The sequence below is a fragment of the Bos mutus genome, chromosome 13 (assembly GCF_027580195.1).
Source record: "Bos mutus isolate GX-2022 chromosome 13, NWIPB_WYAK_1.1, whole genome shotgun sequence".
Taxonomy (NCBI): Eukaryota; Metazoa; Chordata; class Mammalia; order Artiodactyla; family Bovidae; genus Bos; species Bos mutus.
The window spans coordinates 81,467,995-81,494,237 of record NC_091629.1 but is presented as its reverse complement, the minus strand read 5'-3'; the positions used below and the strand labels follow the sequence as shown (position 1 = coordinate 81,494,237).

The following is a 26,243-nucleotide window of genomic DNA, read 5'->3' as shown; positions in this document are numbered from 1 at the left end:
GAAATCGCTGAGCTGAACGAGGAAAGAAACAACAGCAGGGTCAGTAGGGGATTCTCACGTGTTGACATTTTTCCCGCAGGAGTCACCACTGGGCTCCGTGTTGCTGTCTTTGAACTCTGTCTGGTTTTCACGTCATTTTTCACATCTTGCCACTGAACAGACTGAGGATCAGTTCGGGGTTCTCATACCTTGCTTCAAATTTATGATGAGAGCTAATGTAATTTTAGTACATTTGAGGGGGGAGTTCTCTTAACTTACATTTTTGTCCACGCTACACTTTGTGTGGGATCTTAGTTCCCCAACCAGGGATTAAAACCTATGTCCCCTGGAGAAGTATGGAGTCTTAACTCCTGGGCTACTGGGGGAGTCCACTCTAACTTTAAACTTAACTGGCGGGATTCTGACATGCCTTAGCATGGTTTCAGCTTTAGCGTGAGGCTGAGAGGAGTTATCGGCCCTGAATTCAAGTATGAGGTTGAAGGTGCTCCTTTGGGCCTGCCCTGCAGCTGCTGCTAGAGCACCTGGAGTGCCTGGTTTCCTGGTACGTGCCGTTCCTCCAGATGACGGCAGGCAAGCAGCAGGTGCAGTCCCCAGCCAGCATGACCAACGAGGTGGAGGTGCTCAGGGTGCTGAAATCTGTGTTAGAGCACCACAAGGCCCTGGATGAGAAGGTACCAGCCACCCAGCCGTCCTGGATTTGTACACTTGCTGCATTGTATTGATGCCATGCGTGCCATGATGCACGTATTCATGTAACTAGTTGACTTTGAGCTTCTTGAATTTTTGTAAATACATTTTTTCTGTAAGAAGTCAGAATTGTATATGGTTAAAAAGTGTTGCCTACATACATGCTCAGTCATGTCCGAATCTTTGTGACCCTGTGGACTGTAGCCCACCACGCTCCTCTCTTCATGGGACTTCCCAGGCAAGAATACTGGAGTGGGTGGCCATCTTCTACTTCAGGGGATCTTCCTGACCCAGGGATTGAACCTGCCCTCTTGCACTGGCAGGTAGATTCTTTACCACTGAGCCACCCAGTTAAAAAGTATTAGTTTGTATAAATGATCCAAGATTTATTATATTCTGTATATCAATTTGCAGTTAAAACTGGGTAATAGAATTAATTCAGGATAACATTTTGTTCTCTCAAACTTAGAATTTAAAGCTGTTAACAAGCAGATTTTCTTGATGTTAAGATCAATGAGAGACATTAAAGTATTCTGTTACAGTAGCCATGTTTTAGGGTGAGTATACACTAAGAAGTGTACTAACGTATATACATACATCAACACACAGTGACTCAGCCCCTTTTATTTGAGTTGAGAGCACGATTACAAGTAACACTTGAAAGGTGTAGTTTGTTAGAATAAGAATTAGGTGCCACACATAAAAAAGTAAGTTTGATCAGTCATCGTGTAATTTCAGTTAAGGGTTTGTCATTTACATCCTTTCATTTTAAAAAAGAATGGAGGCTGTAGTGGTGGGCATCAGATGTTATTTATCTATCTGATTGAGGACCCGCCCACCTGGGTTATTTTAATGACTAGTAAACTAAACCTGGGGAGAAGGCAACGGCACCCCGGACTCCAGTACTCTTGCCTGGAAAATCCCATGGACGGAGGAGCCTGGTAGGCTGCAGTCCATGGGGTCGCTAAGAGTCCCGCACGACTGAGCGACTTCACTTTCACTTTTCACTTTCATGCATTGGAGAAGGAAATGGCAACCCACTCCAGTGTTCTTGCCTGGAGGATCCCAGGGACAGAGGAGCCTGATGGGCTGCCGTCTCTGGAGTCACACAGAGTCAGACATGACTGAAGCGACTTAGCAGCAGCAACAAACTAGACTTGTGGCTCTGAGCTGCAGGATCTCTTACGTACCCCTTTGTCCAGTAGAAGACAAATTCTGACTCTAATCACCTGGTTGTATTCGGGATGGATAGCATCACCATGTATTTTCTTTTTATGTTGTGTTATCAGTTTACAGTTGAGTTTTTCCAAATGGAGTTTTGTTGTCTTTACTTATTTCTTTACTCTGATTCAACTTTTTGGTTTTAGCAGATGATTCTTAAAGAGCAGAATAACCAGGAAAAAATAATAATGGACATGGTGCTTAATGTAAATCACGAGCAAGAAAACATGCCAACCACCAATGGAAAGGCAAGTCTCAGTCTCGCTCTCTGTCTGGTTCTCGTCTTACCATCCAGTCTGTGCGGGGCTGTTGGGACCTCTCACCAATGCACCACGTAGGTCTGAGTGTCCGTGAGGGTTGTGTGAGCTCCCAGAGCGCAGAAGGCAGTTTTGACCTCACCGATTTCCCATAAGTGCTGCGTTCCCTCCCTCCCAAAACAAGGCTGTCTAAGGCTTCCTTTCCCCCTTAGAGACCCTCTGATAGCTCTCTAAGCCACAAGGAAGACCTGGCTAAGGTGATCGAGCTCCAGGAAGTCATAGACAGGCAGTCACAGGAGCAGAGCCAGATGAAGGAGAGCCTGGCAGCCCTCTCTGCCCACGTGACAGAGCTGGAGGCGGACCTGGACACAGCCATGAAGGACCTCCTCAAGTCCAAGGATGTGAACACGAGACTGCAGCGGGATGTCTGCAAAGTGAGTGATGGTGGCCGTGTCTGTTGTCCTGAGGTGGAATGTGGGTCCCTTGTTCTCCCGGTGATCTCAGCCTTGGAATGGCTGCGTGAGTAAGAGCAGAGCTCTGGCGAGACCGCGACTGGCTGCTCCCCGCCTCTGCATCGAGGTCTCTGGGGTCCGTTGGCATTGGACCAACATGAGGGCAGCCCTAGCGCTGTGCTGCACCTTGGTGTGGACTCCTCATTTCTACAAGTTCTAGGGGGCCCAGTGTGTTCCTTTTTTAAAAATTCATTCATCCATTCATTCATTTATTGGATATAGTTGCTTTACACTGCTGTGTCAATTTCTGTGTCAATATATATATTCTGTGTCAATATATATATATGCATATATATACACATATATATGTATATCCCTCTTTTTTAGATTTCCTACCCATTTACTTCACCACAGAGCACTGAGTAGACTTCTCTCTGCTGTACACTAGGTCCTTACTTGTTGTTGACTTTATGCGTAGTATCGGTAGTGTATATATGTCAACCCCAGTCTCCGAGTTCATCCCCCACCTGCCTGTTGAATGTGTTCCTGACGACGCTAAAGTTTCCTTCTGATTCACTTCTGCAAGTCTGGTGACGTCTGTGGAGCCCATTCTCTCAGAGAGATGGAAGCATACTGTGTGGGTTCTGCTGAGGCAGCTTGCCTGGCCATCTTCTCTAGTTTTCTGAGGTTCCACTCCTTGAAGGGATGTGTGACAGTGACACTGGCGATCAGACAAGTCGAGCAGCATTTGCTCACCCTCAGATCCTCAGACCCGAGCTGTGTGATCATGTAGAATTATGATGTTTCTGGCGGTCATGTCTGCGGGTGTCATGAGTTATGAGAAAGTCCCTAGCGGTCACTGTGAAAACAGAAGAGTGCTGGGGGATCAGGCCTCATCCTGTAAGCCTCACCTCTCCTTTGTGTGCAGACAGACAGCGCCCACCCTGCCCACCCCTCCCCTATGCGACCGTCTCAGAGAGAACCCCTCCAACATGTGGTACAGCAGGTGTACTTGTTTAGTAGCTTGGTGTGAGTAATTCTGTGTGAGAACTCAAAACAGAAATATTTGAACATGTTTGTATAACCTATTCACACTACTCTTTGGCAACAGGAGGAGATGACAGAGTTTAATACGTAGAAAATTCTGGAAAAAAGCGTTTTTAAGACCTTTCACTTTTAATGTTAGGACTTTGCCCACATTGGTTACTTAGTGACCAGGGAGGGACCTGAAATGGATTTTGAGCTGACCGACAGGAGTCACACCAGCAGTAAGTTCTGGTCCTGGTTTGAGCATTTCATACATGCGGTGTAACTCTGCTTTAGGAGAATTAGTCTTGAGAAGCCTGCTTCCAGTTGTGTTAAACTTTGACTTCTGTTTCCACTCACTAATATTCTTACTTAATTTTGAGGAAATTGCATGAGATTTTTCCAACTTTTATACATAAACACACACAAACATCACACTCTTTCATACACACACAGAAGAGACCATGTAAGCCACATACAATCCAGGAAGAGAGCTCCTACAAAGAACCAAATTGGTTAGGAACAGTGCTTTCTCTTGGCAGAACTCTATTAGCATTTGCCCTGCTTCACTGTGTACTCCAAGGCCAAATTTGCCTGTTACTCCACGTGTTTCTTGACTTCCTACTTTTGCATTTGTGTATATATGAATTATTTTTACTAGTTTTAGATCTAAGAAATAATTACTGTAACATAAACAGATGCATATTTAACATTATAAGAACCTTCTAACTTTCTGAACTTATGGTAACATTTTACATTACCAAAAGCCATGTATGAGAATTCTATTTTCCCCATCTCCTTGTCAATATTTGATATAGACATGTTAAAAATAGCTTATAAATGGAATTGAGATAAAATAATGTCATTGTTAGTTGAATTTTCATTTACTTGTTGGCTAGTGAAAGTGGACACTTTTCTATGTACTTGGTTATTCATATACCCACATCTTACAGTTCTAATATTTGCCCATTTTAATTGTTTTCTTCTTTTTATTGATTTTTTAATACTAAAATTTGCTAGATAAATCTACTTTTTCAGATTTTTTCCCCCTAGACTCTCTTGTTTCTGATGTTTCTTTTTAATTCTGTCTCAAGTTGCTACAGTGATACAAAGAAGAGTTGTGCGATCAGTAGTAATGGTGGAAAACCCTCTCGCTCCAAAAATTTCCAGACAAAGCAGTTTGGAATGCAGGAGATTAAGTGGGTATGAGAGGCCATAAAACTGATAAAATTGCAAGCTAAGGCACATAGAGGAACATTCTGAAGACAGGAAAGGAAGCAGGAAGTGAGAATCTCTCTCTGTCATCACTTCAAAAGAAAGAAAGAAAAGAAAGTGAAGTCGCTCAGTCGTGTCCAACTCTTTGCGACCCCGTGGACTATAGCTTATCAGGCTTATACATCCATAGGATTCTCCAGGCAAGGATATTGGAGTGGGTTGCCATTTCCTTCTCCAGGGGATCTTCCTGACCCAGGGGTCGAACCTGGGTCTCCCGCATTGGAGGCAGATGCTTTAACCTCTGAGCCACCAGGGAAGCCCCAAGAATACTGGAATGAATTGTCCTGCCCACCTCCAGGAGATCTTCCTAACCCAAGGATCAAACTCAGGTCTTTCATATTGCAGGCAGATTCTTTACCATCTGACCCACCAGGGAAGCCCTATCACTTCAAACATTACTCTAATTTTGTTGCATTGAATATACTGGTGTGTTAGGAAGTCTGAAGTCTATTTTGGACATGGTGACACTGTGCTCTGAAGATATCTGAGTATTGTCATCTTCTTAAGTGAGTTGATTTTATTTGTTCTTTTTATTTATTTATTTATTTATTTAACATGGTTTTTATTAAACTACAGACTCTGCCTCATGGGTGATTACATAAATACTAGTTCATATTTTAGCCTTGTCTGGGATACTGGAATTGTCCCCCACAGCCACATGTATCAGGATCAGTGAACTGGAAAATTCATACAAAGAATAAGGATCTGATTTTCACTGGCTCTTTCTTTTCTTCAATTCAGCCCCCAAATTTCTGTAACTATTGGCTCAAACATTTTTGTTTCTTAGATCAGAAAACCTGGGTTGTAGTCAAGATTTCTATTTGAATGGTGCAAACTAGGACCTTTCCTCAAAACAGAAATTGTAAAATGGGAAAATAGACCATCCCTTTAGCTTCTAATGATGTAAGAATCTCCTCCACACAATGGCAGCCTATCTTAACCATCTCTTCATTGACCTATAGAGTCCTAAAAGACATCAACAGCACACATTTGTTAGAAATCTCTTCAAGGAAGCCTTCATGTCCTTGTTCCTCAGGCTGTAAATCCTGGGATTCAACATGGGATCACCAGTGTATGAAACACTGAAGCCATTTGATCAGTTTCTAATGAATGGTTATTTCGAGGCTGTAAATACATGAAAAACAGAGTTCCATAGAAGACTGACACAGCTGTCATATGTGAAACACACGCAGAGAAGTCTCTTTTCCTTCCTTCTGATGAATGTATCCTTAGAATGGGCAAAATGATGTTGAAATAAGATGCTACAACTACAGTTATGGAAAACATCAAGTTTGTAGATACAGATATGAATACTACTGTTTCTGGAAAGGAAGTATCAGAGCAGGACAATGCTAAGAAAGGGACAATATCACAGTAAAAATGATTGATTACATTGAAAGAGCAATAAGCCATTGAGAATACAGAAAACAAAGTCACAATTGATGTGGAAAAGCTATGGAGGTATGTGAGGGAAACTAGCAGAAGGCAGATCCGCCGAGACACCACTGCCATGTAGAGCAGGGGTGACAAATGGCCACATAGCAGCCATAGGCCATCAGAGCTAACATGAAAATTTCAGCTGTAATGAAAACCAAGAACCTGCCTAGCTGAATGGCACATTCACAGTAGGAGGTGGTGTGTTTCTTTACTAAGAAGTTGATCAACATTTTAGGAGCAATGACAGTTGAATTGCCAAGGTTGATAATGGCCCAAGTGCCAAGGAAGAAATACATGGGAGTCTGAAGTTGAGAGTCCACACTGATGAAGGTGATGATGCTTAGGTTCCCTGTCACAGTCAATCCATAGATGACCAGGAAGACAAAGAAGAGTGGGATCTGGAGGTCTGGACATTCCAAGACTCCTGTGAGAATAAACTCAGTGACTTGGGTGAAATTTCCATTAGCCATGTAACAGTTTGGAAATTAATCTATTTGGGGAAGAAAAGAAAATGTGGTTACAAACTTCCAAGTAATTATTTTCTTGGATTGCCATTAGATGACAAGAGCAATTCCTGAGGTGGGGTTTCCTGAAATCATGTTTCCAAATTATGTCAGCTCCTCTACTTCTGCTGAAATCTAGTGTACTCCAGCTTATAGTTTTCCTAAATGGAAAAAAATAAATGTTAAAAAACAACCACTGTAAAGCACATTGCAATTTTTTACAGCCTCTAATTTTCTCTGTCAGAGTTCCACATTGGTTTTTTTTTTTTTTTTTTTTTTTTGCCGGTTTTCTTGATATTTCCCATCTTAAGTACCCCTTCCTTAGGTCAAGCTTGCATTAATACTGCCATGGACTATTGTATCCTTCTGGTCTCCACGTCATGATTCATATTAGCTGATAGTCAGATAGCAGTCATTAAAACTTTTGGGTAGCATGTAATCTGAGATATTTTTAGAATAATTGAAAAAAATCTTTAGCCTTGTTTTCAATGCATTCCACAATCAAATACATATCGTTTTTTTCTATTCATATCACATTGGACCAGGCTTTTTGAACTCTAAATTTTCATCTCAATCTTTCTGTTTCCCTAATGACATTCAAAAGTACCAGTTGAACTAAGAGCACACAACCTAGAATATAAAACTTTTATTCTTAGCTGTTATTTTCTCTTATGCTACAGAGGTTCTGATTTATCAAACCAGGAAGCTAGTCCAATCCTAGGAGTGGGATTGAGAAAGAAAGGCAATCCTGAAGGTTGCTGAGCCAGTTCTATTCCTCTTTCCTAGACAGTATTTTCTGCTGTTTCTCTGGGCTTCCGTGGTGGCCCAGGTGGTAAAGAATCTGCCTGCAATGCAGGAGACCCAGGTTCGATCCCTGGAAGATCCCCTGGAGTAGGAAATGGTTGTTTCTCTACCGAGTCCCACTCTGCTTTCAGGCTCCTTCCTCATGCACAGATAAGGACCAGGTGTTGCCTGGTCTGCTGTAATAGGTTTCATTGTACAAAGAGAGACACTTTGGATTAAGCAAAGAAATTCAGATTTCTAGTATCAGTCCTACAACTCTGAAGTCTTCAGCTGTGCTAGGATTATTCTAATGCTTACTAAGTGTATCTCCATGTTCAGTGTCAGTTATTATCTCCTTCTTAAATTCCAGATTCTTTTACCTTGCCCATTCCTTTATAATTTTTTATTTTAACTTTCTTCTTTAAGAATATATAGCATGCAGTAAGACCCATTAAATGATTTATGGGTCAATTGTACAGTCTTGTTAATTAGAGGTACCATATTGTACAGTGGATCTCTATATCTTATTCAATCTTATGTAAATGAAACTATATTTGTTGATTAGCAATTCCCCATGCGATTCAACTTACAACTTCCGGTTATTTATCCAAAAGAACTGCGTCACTATCTTAAATAGATAGGGATACCCTGCCGATTCTTCTTATTTGGGAAAAGGTATCTCTGGTGATTTTTTAGCATCGTAGTGCAACATTTTATAAGCGTCTGCCTGCAATGCAGAAGACTGGGGTTCGATCGCTGGGTTGGGAAGATCTCCTGGAGAAGGAAAGGGAAACCTACTCCAGTATTCCAGAATCCCACATACAGAGGAGCCTGGTAGGCTACAATCCATGGGGTCGCAAAGAGTCGGACATGACTGAGCAACTTCACTTTCACTTTTCACTTTCATTGCGGACTAATACTTAGAGTAGACAGAATACAAAAAGTATGTAATGGGATGACTGATTTTTCAATCTTCAGTCCTGGTGATAGCAGTTAGGAGTTATGTGGGGTTCATGACTTTCTCATAACTCTTAATAAATCATTATACTTATTTACCAGTCTACTCACTAAGTTTGTAAAATCTTTTCTGAAAAACAAACAAGTGCTAAGAAACCAGCAAGAAAAACAAACACGTAAAAATTATCCAAGTTTAGGACTTCGCTCGTGGCTCAGATGGTAAAGCGTCTGTCTACAATGCAGGAGACCCTGGGTCGATTCCTGTGTCGGGAAGATCCTCTGGAGAATGAAATGGCAACCCATTCCAGTACTCTTGCCTGGAAAATCCCATGGACAGAGGAGCCTGGTAAGCCACAGTCCGTGGGGTCGCAAAGAGTCAGACACGACTGAGCAATTTTCTTTTTTATGCATGGGAGTTATTTTCATACACAAGAATATGCATTAAACTTATTTTGGGGCTTCCTAGTGGTTAAGCTGGTAGAGAATTCCTATGCAATGTGGGAGACCTGGGTTCAATCCCTGAGTGGGGAAGACCCCCTGGAAAAGGGAACAGCTACTCACTCCATTATACCAACAATATTCTGGCCTGGAGAATTCCACAGACTGTATAGTCCATGGGATCACAAAGAGTCAGACACAACAGAGCAACTTTCACTTCACTTCACTTCAGAGTCAATTTTAAAATAAATAAAATTATTTTAGGTATATACAATGTTTCATGAATAATATGTAGTTAAAATTATTATTTTCCAAATATTACATTGGGTATATTTATAAAAACAAATATTATATTAAACAAATACTAAAAAGCACTTGTTGTTGATCTGAAATTTAAATGCCACTGAACAGCCTGTATATTATCTGGAAATACTAACATAAATGGTTTCTCTTAGATTAAATTGGTGATGATTATTTTCAGGTACCTGTAACTTCTTCTTCACTTGCAATATCCAAATATAACTTTTGACTTTCACAAATCGAAAGATATATGACATGTAGTCAAGTCATAGGATTAATGCCTTTAAAACTACCATTCTATTGCAGGGAAAGCAGTTAGCAAAGGAAATAATGACATTTTTGTCATGTAAAGAATAAGCAGACCATCAAAGTGTCCTTCAGTTCAATCGATCAGTCGTGTCCGACTCTTTGCGACCCCATGAATTTCAGCACGCCAGGCCTCCCTGTCCGTCACCAACTCCCGGAGTTCACTCAAACTCACATCCATTGAGTCGGTGACGCCTTCTGTCGTCCACTTTTCCTCCTGCCCCCAATCCCTCCCAGCATCAGAGTCTTTTCCAATGAGTCAACTCTTCGCATGAGGTGGCCAGAGTACTGGAGTTTCCGCTTTAGCATCATTCCTTCCAAAGAACACCCAGGACTGATCTCCTTTAGAATAGACTGGTTGGATCTCCTTGCAGTCCATGGGACTCTCAAGAGTCTTCTCCAACACCACAGTTCAAAAGCATCAATTCTTTGGCGCTCAGCTTTCTTCACAGTCCAACTCTCACATCCATACATGACTACTGGAAAAATCATAGCCTTGACTAGATGGACCTTTGTTGGCAAAGTAATGTCTCTGCTTTTGAATATGCTATCTAGGTTGGCCGTAACTTTTCTTCCAAGGAGTAAGCGTCTTTTAATTTCATGGCTGCAATCACCATCTGCAGTGATTTTGGAGCAACTTCACTTTCACTTTTCACTTTCATGCATTAGAGAAGGAAATGGCACCCCACTCCAGTATTCTTGCCTGGAGAATCCCAGGGACAGGGGAGCCTGGTGGGCTGCTATCTATGGGGTCACACAGAGTCGGACACGACTGAAGTGACTTAGCAGCAGCAGCAGCAAATTAAAATCAAACTCACAATATTAGTTTTTATCTCAGTTTCAATTTATAAATCTTTTTCTTTATTTAATTTTGACTTCAAATATTGGCAAGTATGTGGGGAAAGTATGAATTCTCATACATGGTTTTAGGTAATGAAAATGAAACAGTTAGTTTAGAAATCTGCAGTTTGTTATAAAGTTAAATATATAGTTATCTATGTTCCAATAATTTCCCTCATAGATCTATTACTAGGGAAATTAATACACCTATACACAAGCATGTTAAGTCACTTTAGTTGCACCCGACTCTCTGCAACACTATGGACTCATCTGTCCATGGAATTCACCACGGAAGAATACTGGAGTGGGTTGCCATGCCCTCTTCCAGAGGATCTTTCCAACCTAGGGATGGAAACTGCATCTCATCTCTATGTCTCCTTCATTGGCAGGGGGATTGTTTACCCCCTGGGAAGCCCCACATATATGCACACATATAGTTATATAGGAGTGTTAACATGAGATTTATTACAACAAGCCAAAATTCGAATACCCATCAATAGGAGGATGGTTAAAGATGGGATATATGCATGCAGTCAATTATTATGTATCTGTATAAATGCAGCACAGATAAATTTCAATATCACTATGCTGAGTGAAAGACTACTTATTTGAAACTGTTTATTGATTCCACTTATATGAAATTCAGAAACAGGGAAAATAAGCCTATAGCAGCAGTAAGTGGAAGTTGGAGGATGTTGTTCAGCATTATAATGGGAATAGCCTAGGGTGTAGGGATATTTTGGGGGCATTTAAAATATCAGGCCCATTTTTGGTGTTGATAATGTTCTATATCTTGATTTAGGTATTAGGAACAAATGGCACATTTACTAAAGCATACCCGTTTTTACATTTTAGATCCATCTTTAACTAGATATGAATTCCCCTCAATTCTACATGAGGAAGTAATAGAGGAAGAGAGCATGGGTAAATGTTATTAGAGGGAATATATTATCTTCTTTTGTATTTTAATGTCTATGAAGTTGTGCTGAACATTATGCAAGAATGATGAGATAGCTCAGAAAACACTACCATTTAGATGATTATTATTGTAACACATTGCACTGCAAGAATTATGTGTTTGTCATATTAAAGGTCAATGTATGTATATCACTCAAAGATGAGGTTTTAATTTCAAATCTTCTAGTCACCAATTGCATGTTTTTGATCAAATGATATAGTTTGTCTTAGCTTGGTGTCCTCTGGATGTGGGGATAGTAATATCTGTATCATATAGGTCATATGATATATTTTTAACCCAGGGCCTAATACCTATTTTACTGGAAAAATAAATTAAAAAAAAAAAAACTATGCAGTGATGATTCATTTACAATTTTATCTTGACTTTTTGAACTGTTTCAGTTTTGCTGAAATAGAACTCATACAGTAATGCTTTTATTGTTATTTAAATCACTGACTCTGTGAGTAAGTACTTTATGGCATGTAGGTCTTCATGGAACTCTACAGATCATTTATGCTGCTTTCTTCCTTTCCTTAAGTTATTCCTTATAATTTTTCTGCTAGCGAATATGCAAAATATCCTGGAGAATTAGCAGGAACCACAGGCAATTTCTTTTTTAAATCTTTCAGATTATTTAAATTCCATACTACTTATTCAGGAACATTACAAAGAAAGAGGAAAAGCATATATTCTCCCTACCCAAAGAAATATCAGAAGAACACAATAGCAGAAAATTCAGTTCTTCATAAAGGTGAGCATATAAAAAAATATTGATTTTGATAACAACTCTGGTATTGGTAATTTCCCTTGATTCACTAGACCATTCAGGTATGACCTAAATCAAATCCCTTATGATTACACAGTGGAAGTGAAAAATAGATTTAAGGGACTAGATCTGATAGACAGAGTGCCTGATGAACTATAAACTGAGGTTCGTGACATTGTACAGGAGACAGGGATCAAGACCATCCCCATGGAAAAGAAATGCAAAAAAGCAAAATGGCTGTCTGGGGAGGCCTTACAAATAGCTGTGAAAAGAAGAGAAGTGAAAAGCAAAGGAGAAAAGGAAAGATATAAGCATCTGAATGCAGAGTTCCAAAGAATAGCAGGAAGAGATAAGAAAGCCTTCTTCAGCAATCAATGCAAAGAAATAGAGGAAAACAACAGAATGGGAAAGATTAGAGATCTCTTCAAGAAAATTGGAGATACCAAAGATGGGCTCGATAAAGGAAAGAAATGGTATGAACCTAACAGAAGCAAAATATATTAAGAAGTGGCAAAAATACATAGAAGAACTGTTCAAAAAAAGATCTTCACGACCCAGATAATCACGATGGTGTGATCACTCACCTAGAGCCAGACATCCTGGAATGTGAAATCAAGTTGGCCTTAGAAAGTATCACTATGAACAAAGCTAGTGAAGGTGATGGCATTCCAGTTGAGCTATTTCAAATCCTGAAAGATGATGCTGTGAAAGTGCTGCACTCAATATGCCAGCAAATTTGGAAAACTCAGCGGTGGCCACAGGACTGGAAGAAGGTCAGTTTCATTCCAATCCCAAAGAAAGGCAATGCCAAAGAATGCTCAAACTACCACACAATTGCACTCATCTCACATGCTAGTAAAGTAACGCTCAAATTTTTCCAAGCCAGGCTTCAGCTTGAACCATTAACTTCCAGATGTTCAAGCTGGCTTTAGGAAAGGCAAAGGAACCAGAGACCAAATTGCCAACATCCACTGGATCATCAAAAAAGCAAGAGAGTTCCAGAAAAACATTTATTTCTGCTTTATTGACTATGATAAAGCCTTTGACTGTGTGGATCACAATAAACTGTGGAAAATTGTGAAAGAGATGGGAATACCAGACCATCTGACCTGCCTCTTGAGAAACCTATATGTAAGTCAGGAAGCAACAGTTAGAACTGGACATGGAACAATAGACTGGTTCCAAATAGGAAAAGGAGTACATCAAGGCTGTATATAGTCACCCTGCTTATTTAACTTCTATGCAGAGTACATCATGAGAAACGCTGGCCTGGAAGAAGCATAAGCTGGAATCAAGATTGCCAGGAGAAATATCAATAACCTCAGATATGCAGATAACACCACCCTTATGGCAGAAAGTGAAGAGGAACTAAAAAGCCTCCTGATGAAAGTGGAGAGTGAAAAAGTTGGCTTAAAGCTCAACATTCAGAAAACTAAGATCATGGCATCTGGTCCCATGACTTCATGAGAAATAGTTGGTGAAACAGTGGGAACAGTGTCAGACTTTATTTTTGGGGGGCTCCAAAATCACTGCAGATGGTGACTGCAGCCATGAAATTAAAAGACGCTTACTCCTTGGAAGAAAAGTTATGACCAACCTAGAGAGCATAGTCAAAAGCAGAGATATTACTTTGCCAACAAAGGTCCGTCTAGTTAAGGCTATGGTTTTTCCAGTGGTCATGTATGGATGTGAGAGTTGGACTGTGAAGAAAGCTGAGTGCCAAAGAATTGATGCTTTTGAACTGTGGTGTTGTAGAAAACTCTTGAGAGTCCCTTGGACTGCAAGGAGATACAACCAGTCCATTGTGAAGGAGATCAGCCCTGTGGTTTCTTTGGAAGGAATGATGCTAAAGCTGAAACTCCAAGTACTTTGGCCACCTCATGCAAAGAGCTGACTCATTGGAAAAGACTCTGATGCTGGGAGGGATTGGGGGAAGGAGCAAAAGGGGACAACAGAGGATGAGATGGTTGGATGGCATCACCGACTCGATGGACATGAGTTTGAATAAACTCCGGGAGTTGGTGATGGACAGGGAGGCCTGGTGTGCTGAAATTCATGGGGTTGCCAAGAGTCGGACACGACTGAGCGACTGAACTGAACTGAATGTTTTTCAGACTATATGCCACACAATGGCATCCTGTCTTCACCATCTCTTCAGTGATCTATAGAGTTTTAACATTCCATCACTAATTTGTCAGAAATTTCCTCAAGGCAGCCTTCACGTCCTTGTTCCTCAGGCTGTAGATCATGGGATTCAGCATGTGGGTCACCAGAGTATAAAACACGGAGGCCATTTTATCAGTATCCAGTGAATGGTTATTTCGAGGCTGTAAATACATGAAAAGCAGAGTTCCATAGAAGACTGACACAGCTGTCATATGTGAGGCACAGGCGGAGAAGGCTCTTTTCCTTTCTTCTGATGAATGTATCCTTTAAATGGACAAAATGATGTTGAAATAAGATGCTACAACTACAGTTATGGAAAACATCAAGTTTGTAGATGAAGATATGACTACTACTGTTTCTGGAAATGAAGAATCAGAGCAAGACAATGCTAACAAAAGGACAGTATCACAGTAAAATGATTGATTACATGCAAAGAACATTAAAACACAGAAAATATACAACATGAAACTACAACAGCTCTGGAAAAGCTATAGAGGTATGTGAGGGAAATGAGAAGGCAGGTATGCTGAGATACCACCACCGTGTAGAGCAGGGGGTTACAAATGGCTGTATAGTGGTTATAGGCCATCACAGCTAATATGAGCACCTCAGCTACAATGAAAATCAAGAACCCTACCAGTTGGGTGACACATTCATAGAAGGAGGTGGTATGCTTTTTTACTAAAAAGTTGATCAGCATTTTAGGGGCAATGATAGTTGAATTGCTAAGACTGATGATAGCCAAGTGCCTGAGGAAGAACTATATGGGGGTCTGAAGTCGAGGGCACACACTGGTGAGGGTGATGATGCTTAGGTTTCCTGTCAGGGTCAGTCCATAGATGACCAGGAAGACAAAGAAGAGTGGGATCTGGAGGTCTGGACATTCTGAAATTCCTGTGAGAATAAACTCAGTTACTTGGGTGAAATTTCCATTAGCCATGTATGAGTTTGGAAAGTCATCTATATGGAAGAAAAATGGCCTTGGCTAGAAATTAAGGAATTATTTTCTAAGACTGTCAATAGATGGCAAAATCATCCCTTGGATGAGATTTCCTCGAAGAATTTCTTGAACTCATGTTTCTAGGTCTATTAAATCAAATTTGAAATCTACTAAAGAGAATATTCAAGTGTGGCAAATTAAATAGATGATCTAACATTATGAATATTTCGAAGATCCAATCTATTGAATTTTATTAAGTTATGAATATCTTATTAGCTTGAAAATATTTAAAACCATGATTCATATCATGGCATCATATTGATATCTTCTGCACTGCATGTGAGAAACTCTTGAGTAATTGTACGCTTCCAAATAATTCAATGTTTCTTGTGATCTTTAATTTTAAAATATTTGCTTCTTCTGAATAATGCATGATCTAGTCATTTTAAAATATTATTTAGTTGCTAAATCATGTCCAACTCTATTTTTGTGACCCCATGGACTATAGATTGTCAGGCTCCTTTGTCCCTGCAATTTTCCAGGCAAGAATACTAGAGTGGGTTGCTATTTCCTCCTCCAGAAGATCTTCCTGACCCACAGATCAAACCAACATCTCCTGCATTGGCAGGTGGATTCTTCACCACTGTACCACTGATCCAATCACTATTCTGCCCTCTTTTCTTTATTCCATCCTTGTATTAACATTTATTCAATGTAGACTGAAATTTCAAATTCTGTCATTTTTACACTTTTGATAATTTTTATTGCTGTAATAATGCTAAACATTTATTTTGATAAGGTTTCTCTGAAAATTACATTGCATATAGTTGCCAAAGAATCAGCATGGAATTATAATATTTTCCTAGAAATATCTGCTTGAAGGATGGCTTCCTGTTTCTAACTAAGCCAATTATAGTCCCTTCTCACTTTTAATTGATCTCAGTAATGGTCTGTGGCCTTAAATGTTCTATCACAGTCTCTTATATGAAAAGGTAAAATTTAGATCCAGAGAATCAACACTATTTCATCATTTAATATAAGATCTACCCTTTAACAAAAAGTTAATTATGTATATGCATAAAATGATCATAATAATAAAATGGGCAGGATGATACTTTTGGGAATTATGGATATGTTTATGGCATAGATTTTTGGTAACTGTATCACTAATATATACTTATCTTCAAATTCATCAAATTGCATACATTAACCACGTATAGCTCTTTTATGTCAGTCATAACTCAGTAAAGTAATTTTTAAAAGATATGTATCATAAATGCCTGACCAGTAAAAGATCAGAGTTATTGATATCTTTTCTCCTAAAGAAGATTAAAACAAAATTCTGCAATTAAATAAAAAAATGAAGCAGTGATATAAAAACAATTGAAGAAATAAGACAGTAATAACACCAAACAGTTTTGAGTATTTGATATTAGTCGTTTCTGACTCCAAATCTTTCTTCCTCTTAATTACTTTGAGTAATACTAGAAGGCTGAGTGTCCAATAATTGACACCTTAAAACTGCAGTGCTGGAGAAGACTTGTAAGAGTCCCTTGGACAGCAAGGAGACCAAACCAGTCAATCTTAAAGGAAATCAACTCTGAATATTCATTGGAAGGGCTGATGCTGAAGCTTCAATACTTTGGCCGCCTGATGTGACTCATTGGTAAAGAACCCGATGCTGGGAAAGATTGAGGGAAGGAGGAGGGGGAGGTGACAGAGGATGAGATGGTTGGATGGCATCACGGACTCAATGGACATGAGTTTAAGCAAATTCTGAAAGATAGTGAAGGAGAGGGAAGCCTGGCATGCTGCAGTTCATGGGGTCACAAAGAGCTGGACAACAACAATATAATCTTGTTTGTTTCCTACTTGTTGCAAGAGATATTAAAGTTTTAGTTACTTTATTTGCCCCTTCCCTCTGGACCTACTATTCCAATAATGAGAAAGAAACAATGCTATGCTATGCTAAGTCACTTCAGTCGTGTCCGACTCTGTGCAACCCCATAGACGGCAGCCCACCAGGCTCCCCCGTCCCTGGGATTCTCCAGGCAAGAACACTGGAGTGGGCTGCCATTTCCTTCTCCAATGCATGAAAGTGAAAAGTGAAAGTGAAGTCGCTCAGTCATGTCTGACTCTTAGCGACCCCATGGACTGCAGCCTAACAGGCTCCTCCGTCCATGGGATTTTCCAAGGAAGAGTACTGGAGTGGGGTGCCATTGCCTTCTTTGGAAAGAAACAAAATGCTAGAATAAAACACATAAACAAGATAATGGTAGATTGTGGTAAGTGCCATATGTAAATTACACAAAAATGGTGTATCAAGATAACCTGGAAGAATTACTTCTTAGATACTGTTAAAAGAATTCCTTTCTAAGGCTGAAATTTCAACTAAAACATAAAAAATGAGGAGTAATCCAGTACTGAATAAATCACAGGAAGAATATTCCAGAATTCCAGGCATCTTTAAGAAATGCATTCAGGATTATAAGAAAGAGTGTATTTCTTAAAGATGCTGTTCTGAGATAGAAAATCTTTTTTGTTTTTTGTTTGTTTCATGGGAACCTAATAGAAGCTAGTGTTTCTTTAAGGCCAGAGTGACTGAATAATAGTATCTGTAAAATCAGATAATGTAGGTCACAATAAATATTTGGATTTTTTTCTAAGTAAACTGTAAAACACTGATAGGTTTTTGGGTAGGTGGTTAACAAGGTCAGCTTTACATTTATTAAAAAAAAAGATTAATCTTGCAGTTACAAAGATAATGAATTATATGATTGGAAAGGGGTAGAAATTATATGTTGGAAGGGGGTAGAAAATATATGTGGAAAGGGAGTAGAAAATCGAAGAGGGGCATAAAATTTTAACAATGAGCTAAGCAGTGTTACGGGATTTCTGGCAGAAGATAATGAGCCAAAGTAGAAAACTTGGAAATAGAAGAGGTAAATTTAACAATTGGAAAAAGAAAAAAGATAATATCTGCAACATAATTTGTATTACATTAGAAACAGGAAAGGGATTTGATTTAGGTCATACCTGAATGTGCTAGTGGTATTCCCTACTTCCTTCAATTTAAGTCTGAATTTGGCAATAAGGAGTTCATGTTCTGAGCCACAGTCAGCTGCCAGTCTTCTTTGTGCTGACTGTATAGAGCTTCTCCATCCTTGGCTGCAAAGAATATCATCAATTTGATTTCAGTGTTGGCCATCTGGTGATGCCCATGTGTAGAGTCTTCCCTTGGGTTGTTGGAAGAGGGTGTTTGCTATAACCAGTGCATTCTCCTGGCAAAACTCTATGAGCCTTTGCCCTACTTCATTCTGTACTCCAAGGCCAAATTTGCCTGTTACTCCAGGTGTTTCTTGACTTCCTACTTTTGCATTCCAGTCCCCTATAATGAAAAGGACATCTTTTTTGGGTGTTAGTTATAAAAGTTCTTGTAGGTCTTCATAGAATGCATAGACTTGGATTACCTTGATATTGAATAGTTTGCCTTAGAAACAAACAGATCATTCTGTCATTTTTGAGGTTGCATCCAAGTACTACATTTTGGACTCTTTTGTTGACTATGATGGCTACTCCATTTCTTCTAAGGGATTCTTGCCCATAGTAGTGGATATAATGGTCATCTGAGTTAAATCCCCCCCCATTCCAGCCCATTTTACTTCACTCATTCCTAAAATGTTGACGTTCACTCTTGCCATCTCCTGCCTGACCACTTCCAATTTGCCTTGATTCATGGATCTAAGATTCCAGGTTGCTATGCAATATTGCTCTTTACAGCATCGAACCTTGCTTCTATCACTAGTCCCATCCACAACTAGGTGTTGTTTTTGCTTTGGCTCCGTCCTTTCACTCTTTCTGGAGTTATTTCTCCACTGATCTCCAGAAGCGTACTGGGCACTTACAGAACTGGGGAGTTCATCTTTCAGTGTTGTATCTTTTTGCTTTTTCATGCTGTTCTTGGGGTTCTCAAGGCAAGAATACTGAAGTGGTTTGCCATTCCCTTCTCCAGTGGACCACATTTTGTCAGAACTCTCCACCATGACCCGTCCATCTTGAGTGGCCCTACAGGGCATGGCTCATAGTTTCACTGAGTTAGACAAGGCTGTGGCCCATGTGATTAGATTGGTTAGTTTTCTGTGATTGTGGTTTGCAGCCTTTCTGCCTTCTCATGGGGAAGAATAAGAGGATTATGGAAGCTTCCTGGTGGGAGGGAGTGAGTGAGGGGGAAACTGGGTCTTGTTCTGATGGGTGGGGCCATGCTCAGTAAATCTTTAATAATTTGATTTTCTGTTGATGGGTGAGCTATGTTCCCCCACTGCTATTTACCTGAGGCCAAACTGCAGTGGAGGTAATGAAGATAATGCCGACCTCCTTCAAAAGATGCCATGTGTGTACCACTACACTCAGTGCCCCCAACCCTGCAGCAGGCCACCACTGACCCATGCCTCTGCTGGAGACTCCTGGGCACTCCCAGGCAAGTCTGGGTCATCTTGTGGGGTCACTGCTCCTTTCTCCTGGGTCCTTGTGCACAAGGTTCCGTTTGTGCCCTCCAAGAATCAATTCCCCAGTCCTGTTCTGACGGCTCTATGGTTGGGTTAATAGCGACCTCCTCCATGAAGGCTTATACCATACCCAAGTCTGCTGCTCCCAGAGCACCTGTCCCTGTGGCAGTCCACTGCTGACCCATACCTCCACAGGAGACACTCAAACACAATTCTGTCTCAGTCTCTTTGGGGTTTCTGGGTCCTGGTGCGCACAAGGTATGTTTGAGCCCTCTGAATGTCTCTGGCGGGATTGGCTTTTGATTCTAAATGAGAATTTGCCCCTGCTACCATCTTGCTGGGACTTCTCCTTTGTCCTTGGAGGTGGGGTATCTCCTCACAGCCACTCACTCCAGCACCAAGCCTTTAGATTTACACAGTTATTATCATACGGCTGATTCAGGATCCACCCTTATTTTATTCTAAATTTCATAATATAGTATGGCTAATGTTATGCTAGCCTTTCATAGCATGTTTAAAATTTTATTGAATATTATTTATCCAACACGAAGAAACAAAGAAAGAGTCTAAAAAGGGGTAAACGGAAAGTCAGATTAAAATATTCTTGTGAATCTTTCATTAAATCATGATAATTAAATCAGTTGTCAAGGAGACTTGAAAAGAATTCTTATGGGAAACTCTGCTTATATGCCAGAATTTCGGGAGAGGATTTGTAGGTTTGTATAAAGGAGCTGTAATAAATTATTGTAAATTTTATGAAGTTAGGAAAACAAATTCTAATCATCAAATGTTTGTCTTGCTAAGACATGTGAAATAAAATCCATTTTTATGGCTAGATAAGAAAAATGTAAAGAATTTTAAATAAATGTATTAAAATTGTATAAACATTAATTTAATAAATAACAAATAACTTTAATAAATACTTTATTACTGATCATTTTTCATTGACTTCAGTTCAGTTCAGTCGCTCAGTCGTGTCTGACTCTTTGCGACCCCATGAATTGCAGCACGCCAGGCCTCCCTGTCCATCACCAACTCCCAGAGTTCACTCAGACTCACATCCATCAAGTCAGTGATGCCATCCAATCATCTCATCCTCTGTCGTCCCCTTCTCCTCCTGCCCCCAATCCCTCCCAGCATCAGAGTCTTTTCCAATGAGTCAACTCTCCGCTTGAGGTGGCCAAAGTACTGGAGTTTCAGCTTTAGCATCATTCCCTCCAAAGAAATCCCAGGGCTGATCTCCTTCAGAATGGACTGGTTGGATTTCATTGACTTAGAAAACATTATATCTGTTCATTAGGAAGTTTAAAATATTTTTTTTTGTTTGTTTCTTTTCAGGGGATAAAACCTTATTTGTACCTCGTGATATATTATCTGTCAATTTGGCTTGGTGTTCATCTTTGGAGGATCAAAATATATGTATGTCTTGCTTTCTTTGTCTATATATTTCTCCTTTGTTCTATTTTCCTGACTTTAATTTGATAGAATTTATTCGTTTTCTTTAAAAAATTCCCATGCTCTCTTTTCCTTTATCTCATGTAAATTAATATTTTGTTGTTGCTCAGTCACAAAGTCATGTTCAACTCTTTGTGACCCCATGGACTGCAGCATGCCAGGCTTTTCTGTCCTCCATTAACTTCTGGAGAATGCTCAAACTCATGTCCATTGAGTCCGTGGTGCCATCCAACCATCTCATCCTCTGTCGTCCCATTCTACTCCTACCTTCAATCTTTCCCAGCATCAGGGTCTTTTCCAATGTGTCAGCTCTTCCCATTAGGTGGCCAAAGTAATGGAGCTTCAGCTGCAACACTTTAACTTCTGTCTTTCCAATGAATCACTTGATGGTCATTTGAGTTGTTTCTATTCTTTGGCTTTCATTCATAGTGCTTATGAAGATTTTCATGTGTGCACTTAAGTGAATTTATGCTTTCAATTAACTTTAGATACTGAAGATTAGACCAAAACTAGATGGCTTTGTGACGAAATGTACCAAATATTATTTTTTAAAAAATCAATTATTTGGGAGTACAGAAGAGGACAGCATTTGGGAGGTAAATGACCAGCAACATAAAAGAAACTTAGTTTCCAGGATTGTTGTTGTTTATTCACCAAATCATGTCAGACTTTTTTTGATCACATGTACTGTAGCCCACCAGGTTCCTCTGTCCATGGGATTTTCCAGGCAACAATGCTAGAGTGGGCCTTCTCCAGAGGATCTTACTGACCAGGGCCCATATCTGTTGCTCCTGCATTGGCAGCAGGATTCTTTGCCACTGAGTCACCAAGGAAGCCCGGTTTCTAAAATTATGTTGTGAAAAAGACTCATCCACATACCCTAGTCAGCTAAATTTGGAAGATTATAACCAAGGATACTTTTTTATTTGCTGAGCCAGTCTTTCTGAATCCCATTTTTACATCAGGATAGTATGTACCCTGACTATTAGAGATTCTCTTCCTAGAACAATAACATCATTAGGCAAACTGTTCTTTGCTTAATGCAATTTCCTTCTGTGATTAGGTCTGAGCCTGGATGTTTGAGAAGACCTAGCTAGTATTGTCCAAATCACACTGGCTGGTATTAGCATGTTTTAGAGAATGTCTGCCAGTAGGATAAGCCTTTCAACAGCCTCTGGTATTTTATGTAATGCTTTCCTTAATATAGTAATGAATTCTATTTTCTCAGTTCTGGTAATCATAGTACAGTTTTTTTGAAAATGTCCAATCAGACAATGGTGATGAAAAATATGAACAGTGGATTTACACTATCAGTGTTCAAACATGAGCTTGTTCTTTCACTAGTGAGTGATCATGGACCAGTTATTTACTGTGTTCTATAGTTTCATCCTCTGTAAACTGCAACCTTCAGATACATTCATTGAGGTCTAAATCTAGGTTCTGGGGAGAGAATGTTGAACAAACTAAAAAAGAGTCCTTATTCATTAAGCTTACATGGTAGTGTGTGATGGTGCAGCAAACAAGAGCCAAGCTACACTAGCAAAATATTATAAAAGGTTAAATGTAGATAACTGTTATGGAAAATAAATGAAACATGCAAGGGGGAAGGGAATGGGTACAATTTTAAATGTTTTTATTAAGACTAGAATAGGAAAGAAAGCATGCATTTCTCTGTGAATAGGAAGTTTCTGAATGAAAGAGAAAATGGAAGAATTCCAAAAACTATCAGTTTTTATCACTAGTATGGACAGAAGAGTTAGGATGTTAGTGGTCAAATCAAAGTGAGTATGACTGATAGAATAATAAGGAATGTGTTCATGAAGGTAAGGAGTGGGGACAAGGTCACTGTGGAGCAGTGTGTTGTTGTAACACAAAAAAGAAAAACCATATGACCAAGAAAACCCATTCCTAGGCATATATCTGGAAAAAACTGTAGTTCAAAAAACATATGCATGCAAATGTTCATTGCAACACTATTTACAAAGGCCAGAATGTACAAACAAGCTATATGTCCATTAACAGAGTGAAGCTTTTAATTCAAGAATTTATTTTTCATAATCATAACAAATGAATATAAATCAGGAGAAAGGCAATGTTATTGTAAAATACACCTAATTTCAGCAAAAAAAAAAAAATGTTTTCTGAAGTTTTTTTGACACGTCACACAAAGTTAGGGGTTTTAAATGTTCACTGCATACAGATTTTTAACTTGATGAATCTGCAAACATTTCATGTCCAAAGCATTGCAAAATGAGAGTCTGGATTTTTCCTATTTGCCAACAACACATTCACCCTAGATTTCAATGAGAAATAGTAAACTTGTAAGAATACAAAGAAAGCTGCTAAAGAGTTCGTAGGAAATGAGAAAAATAAGTATATATAATGTGGTTTTGGAGAAGACTCTTGAGAGTCCCTTGGACTGCAAGGAGATCCAACCAGTCCATCCTAAAAGAAATCAGTCCTGGGTGTTTATTGGAAGGACTGATGTTGAAGCAGAAACTCCAACACTCTGGCCACCTGATGCAAAGACCTGACTAATTTGAAAAGATCCTGATGTTGGGAAAGATTGAGGGTAGGAGGAGAAAGGGACGACAGAGGATGAGATGGTTGGGTGGCATCACCAACTCAATAGACATGAGATTTGGGTAAACTCCGGGAGTTGGTGATGGACAGGGAGGCCTGGCGTGCTGCAGTTCATGGGGTTGCAAAGAGTCAGACACGACTAAGCAACTGAACTGAACTGAACTGAATACATGTACATACATAACTATCAATCTATAATATATGTTGTTGTTGTTTAGTTGCTAAATGGCATCCAACTCTTTGGAACCCCATGGACTGTAGCCCGCCAGACTCCTCTGTCCATGGGGATTGCCAGGCAAGAATACTGAAGTGGGTTACCATGTCCTTCTCTGGGGGATCTTCCCAAATCAGGGATGGAATCTGTGTCTCCTGCATTGACACGTGGATTCTTTTCCACTGAGCCAACAGGAATGCCTAGAAGAACATACATAAAGTTGCTGATAACTTTTAGGAAACTTGTAATTTTTAAGTTTTTCAATATTTTCCAAGTTTTCTACATTATTAATGTGTACCACTTTAAATAGAAAATTTGAAGTGTTGAGTATTTACTTAGTTGTTTGTGTATTTGTTTTTAAAAAATAAACTAAAGGTAATTTATAAGTTAGAATAATATTCTTTAAGAAAAAAAAATAAGCAGGGATGTGAGTATTCTAATGATAATAGTCAGCATTTCTTTGTAAAGCCTTAAATGCTTTACATCAATTATGTGATATAATACCTACAATAACATTATAGACCTGGAATTATTACTTACTTGGTGAGATTGTGGAAACTTGAGTCCAGAAGTGTCAATGATTCTTTTAAATGTTACAGGGCTACAAAGGTTGCAGATCTAGAACTGAAATCCTGTAATGGATAGTTCCAAAGCAAGTGCTACTAATCACTCTATTATACTGCTTCCCTACAAAGTACATGAAACAAGTTGTAAAACTGTTATTACTGTCCATAAAATGGACCTCATTTCCTAATAAAATTCTCTAAATTTGTTTAAAAGGTATTAATTATACTTTCAGTTCAGTTCAGTTCAGTCACTCAGTCATATCTGACCCTTTGTGACCCCATGAATTGCAGCATGCCAGGCCTCCCTGTTCACCACCAAATCCCGGAGTTCACTCAAACTCATGTCCATCAAGTTGGTGATGCCATCCAGGCATCTCATCCTCTGTTGTCCCCTTCTCCTCCTGCCCCCAATCCCTCCCAGCATCAGAGTCTTTTCCAATAAGTCAACTCTTCGCATGAGGTGGTCAAAGTATTGGAGTTTCAGCTTTAGCATCAGTCCTTCCAAAGAACACCCAGGACTGATCTCCTTTAGAATGGACTGGTTGGATCTCCTTGCAGTTCAAGGGACTCTCAAGAGTCTTCTCCAACACCACAGTTCAAAAGCATCAATTCTTAGGCACTCAGCTTTCTTGACAGTCCAACTCTCACATCCATACATGACCACTGGAAAAACCATAGCCTTGACTAGATGGACCTTTGTTGGCAAAGTTACATCTCTGCTTTTGAATATGCTATCTAGGTTGGTTATAACTTTCCTTCTAAGGAGTAAGCATCTTTTAATTTCATGGCTGCATTCAACATCTGCAGTGATTTTGGTTTATCACTGTGCAAATCAGTTGTCCCTAAATATATATATATACACATATGTGTATATATATGTATATACACCATGAATTTAACATGTTTCAACATTTCAAATTACAATGTGGGTTTCTTTATTTTATTATTTTATTTTACTTTTAAACTTTACAATATTGTATTAGTTTTGCCAAATATCGAAAGGAATCCGCCACAGGTATACCCGTGCTCCCCATCCTGAACCCTCCTCCCTCCTCCTTCCCCATACCATCCCTCTGGGTCGTCCCAGTGCACCAGCCCCAAGATTCCTGTATCGTGCATCGAACCTGGACTGGCGACTCTTTTCATACATGATATTATACATGTTTCAATGCCATTCTCCCAAATCTCCCCACCCTCTGCCTCTCCCACAGAGTCCATAAGACTGATCTATACATCAGTGTCTCTTTTGCTGTCTTGTACACAGGGTTATTGTTACCATCTTTCTAAATTCCATATATATGCATTAGTATACTGTATTGGTGTTTTTCTTTCTGGCTTACTTCACTCTATATAATAGTTTTCAGTTTCATCCATCTCATTAGAACTGATTCAAATGTATTCTTTTTAATGGCTGAGTAATACTCCATTGTGTATATGTACCACAGCTTTCTTATCCATTCATCTGCTGATGTGCATCTAGGTTGCTTCCATGTCCTGGCTATTATAAACAGTGCTGTGATGAACATTGGGGTACAAGTGTCTCTTTCCCTTCTGGTTTCCTCAATGTGTATGCCCAGCAGTGGGATTCCTGGGTCATAAGGCAGTTCT

General features: G+C 39.6%; 2 pseudogenes; both read right to left on the bottom strand.

The window, feature by feature from the left end:
• Window positions 1-5,894: 5,894 nt before the first annotated feature.
• LOC102278734 (olfactory receptor 8J1-like) lies at window positions 5,895-6,825 on the bottom strand (annotated as a pseudogene).
• A 7,567-nt stretch (window positions 6,826-14,392) lies between these two features.
• Window positions 14,393-15,312, bottom strand: LOC102278460 (olfactory receptor 8J3-like; annotated as a pseudogene).
• Between the last annotated feature and the right edge of the window lie 10,931 nt (window positions 15,313-26,243).